Consider the following 3,008-nt stretch of genomic DNA (forward strand, 5'->3'; position numbering starts at 1 on the left):
TGATGTTTATGCAAATTATAGAATCATGCACCCACCTGACCACCAAGGGAAGAAAAAACACAGGGAGAAGAAGAAAAAATATCCACCATGCTTTTAGCATTCTCCAGAACCTATGTAATCAAATGATAATATTCTTTCATTAAATGCATCAAGGAATTGCAATCCTTACCTGGTTAGTTTGTAGGGTCTTCAGATTTTCTGGATGAAATAACTGACTGTGCGTGCAACCAATAAACTGAACTGAAAAGCTGATTAAGGGCACTTACTTAATGCAAAGCCACTCACTGAATATTCATACGATGCCTGTGTTTATGCAAATTAAAGCAAAAGAAAGCCCAAGGGGATTGGTTGCCATAGCCCAGAAGTACTGTGTACAGCAAAATTTTTTTTTAATTTTAAAAATTTAAAATAGAGAATAGTGACATAGAGAAATCTTAAAATTCATCGCTCTGAAGAAACGAAGAAAACATAATAAAATATTTAAAAGCCTCAGTGAATTACAGTTTTAAAGTGTTTCATTTAATCATATTACTTTAGGACTATGGGCTGTTCCTACTATGTAATGGTCTATAATGATCTTAATGCCAAAAGATACTGTCACTTATGCTTGTCAGCTTTGTCCTGAAAAAACTTATATGAGTGGATCCCTTAAGAATTAGAATCATAAAGAAAGAAACTATAACAATAAAAACATAAGTCCAAGCACTAATAAACCATGGCCTTGTGTGGACTTTTTGTAAAATTTCCGGTAGAGGGTCTTTAGTGCCAAGAGCTTATTGGAAGGTAAGAATCAATGGAAAATTCACAATAATAGGTCAATATGCTTATTATTAATATGGATATGTTTCTTTAAGTTGGAGTTATTTTACATATTTTAGATACTGTGAATCTTTTGGTCAAGAAGATCCTGGAACACAACATTTTCATTTCCAAGGATTTTCCATTTTGGAACCCAAATATAATATTCTCTGAAATGCATGCTATGTATAGTATCCTAAACATGAAAAACTGTGACTCCTCACACACGTATGTGAGGAACAATTACAGATATTGACATGATTCATAATTTACAAATGCTGCTCTACTTGTCTAGCACAAAATAGTTTACATTGTCAAGGATATTCTCCTCTTCCTAGTTCATTAATAAGGAGTTAAAAAGGTTGGAATGTATCTGGAAGGTTTTTGTTTTATTTTGACTTTGGGTTGTCTCTTTATTTTCTGCGACGTGCTTTCTAAACTTTGAAATTAGAAGACCGCATTCTCCACGGCAGTTTCTATTGACTAAAGAGGGTTGATGATTTTAATTTTTTTCCTATGAATTCTCACGTGCTCCTTCTTCAATGACACTAGCCTCTTTGGGTAATGTAGGAAGCTTTCAGGTACTCTTAGGAAATAAAAGTGCTTTAAAGCAACATAAGCCTCTATGCACAGATTGCTACGTTGATCATCAATACTCTAAAGACTGGATGCCGTTCCGAGACATTGCTTTTCTAACAGAGATTCTTTGTAGTTTCATATGGTTGTCTAATTACAGTTTCTGTGCCAAAAAATCATTTTCTTTCTTTTCAAATTACTCATTGACTTTCTGTGAGCATAATCCTTGTAAATGAATATTTGTATACATACATATATTTCAATAAATGATATAGATAGAAAATATATTGTTATTCTAATTAATGCTTATTGAAATTCCATTTTCCTATGTTTCATAATTGACATATATGGGAATGTGATTAATTAATACAAGGATTCCTAAATTATATCAAACACTAAATATTGAGAATAAGATCGGTAAAATTTTAGAATGCATACGTTTCCATTACTGCTTATTGCTTCCTTCATTTCATTTATTAATGCCTATCTTCACAGATGTCTGTTTCACATAAAACAAAAATTTAACAGATAATCAGTTACTTTTTATTTTTCAACATATTTTCTAAGATGTAGACTAGTAAACTCTTAGTTTCTATTTAAATAATCCCAAATTAAGTACTTCTAAATCCTTGGCCCTGTCAAATGGTTCAACGTCAGAAATGGATATGAATTTATAAATCCAAATGACACCGAAGATGTGCTTGCTCACCAGACTGCCATCTAGAAGGATAATTCACGGACACATCTGCGCAGCGTAGGAGACGGAGAAACTGGGGGCTTCGACGAGATTGCAGGAGAGAAGGGTGCAGAAGCAGCCAATGAGACCGGCCCGGGCGGAGTTCCCGCAGAAGGGAGCCGGTACAGACATGGCCACCACTGCAAACGCCGTGGACCTCCCCTAATGCTGGAGAGATTGGGGAGACGAAGGATGGGGTCCCGAAGAGAGCACGACTTCAGGGCAGGGTTCATCGAAATCCAATTTACCGCCAGGGTACCGTGGGGGACCTCTTCACCCTCCACCTCCTCCGGCTGTTGGAAAGGCCGAAGATAAAGAGAATCAACAAGCAATCAAAGGTCCAAACCAGTCGCTTCCGTACAACTACGGACGCCACCCCTGTCCTCCCAATGCTCCTTCACAAGATGGCAAAGAGGCCAAGGCAGGTGATGTCCCAAGTGAGAACCCTGCTCCAGCCAACGAGCAGCGCAGGGCTGAGTAACACCCCCTGGCTCCCCAGGCCCCTCTACCATCTGCAGGTGACCTAAAGAAAGAATGACCATCAGAAAATACAGCAAAACAAAACAAAATCCCACGACCTTAGCAACACCAAAGAAACATCCAACCAATAATGTTGGACGAAGAACTAAGATTCGGACTTTAGAATGTTTGCTTGTTTGTTTGTTTAAGAAACAAACAACAGCAAAAAAAAAATGTCAGCAATATTTCCCGCACACAGATCCTAGGACCCCTGCACAGAAGATAAGAGAGCTACCTCCCCAGTTTCAGCAGCCACTAGGGTTATTTTTTCCCCTGGTTTTTACTGTTTTGGGAATATAAATTGAAAGAAGAAATATTAATCTCACACGGGGAAGAACCCCAACTAAAGAATTCTGAGATATATAGTAAATGCTTTTTC

The 3,008-nt window shown here is 37.4% G+C and overlaps 1 pseudogene; it reads left to right on the plus strand.

Annotated features, from left to right (window-relative positions):
• Positions 1-2,002: 2,002 nt before the first annotated feature.
• LOC101664229 lies at positions 2,003-2,591 on the plus strand (annotated as a pseudogene).
• The last annotated feature ends 417 nt before the right edge of the window (positions 2,592-3,008 follow it).

Source organism: Echinops telfairi, unplaced genomic scaffold (genome assembly GCF_000313985.2).
Source record: "Echinops telfairi isolate 266 unplaced genomic scaffold, ASM31398v2 ScPeMD7_7469;HRSCAF=8507_1, whole genome shotgun sequence".
Lineage (NCBI taxonomy): Eukaryota > Metazoa > Chordata > Mammalia > Afrosoricida > Tenrecidae > Echinops > Echinops telfairi.